Raw genomic sequence first — 550 nt, 5'->3', positions numbered from 1 at the left:
CGCGCGTGCATGTGCATATATAGAATGTGATAAAATGCTCACGATGATGGAAACATATGAAAACAACAATGTGAATGCGACCGTAGAAAGATTAGTAATAAAATATAATTTGAAATAATATGTGCGAACATAATATATCTCTCCCCTCCTGACAAGTTTTTAAACATATATACCTTTCCTTCTGAAGCTAATAAGACTGAATCTCTTACTTAATACTGACATCATATTAACATCATATGTCGATAAAAAACTGCCACAATTTAATTCACTACGGTTGAAAAAATTCCAATAATCCTCAATGGAGGATCGGGGAGGGGAGGGGGGAAACATCGCCTCAAAAAAATAAAGTCACCCGTTTAATCTTTACATTTTCTATGATCATTAAGCTTTTTCATTTTCTGTTATCACTATTATTTAAGGAGAAACTATTTTATATATCAGTATTTTAACATGCTTGAAGTTTCATACCTAAATTTGATAAGGTTAATTACCAATTTGGCGAGGGAATATGAAATGTCCCCAGATCTTTTGTTTTGTGAATTGACCTGCC

This window comes from Penaeus monodon, chromosome 20, assembly GCF_015228065.2.
Source record: "Penaeus monodon isolate SGIC_2016 chromosome 20, NSTDA_Pmon_1, whole genome shotgun sequence".
Taxonomy (NCBI): Eukaryota; Metazoa; Arthropoda; class Malacostraca; order Decapoda; family Penaeidae; genus Penaeus; species Penaeus monodon.
This window is presented reverse-complemented; position numbering follows the sequence as displayed.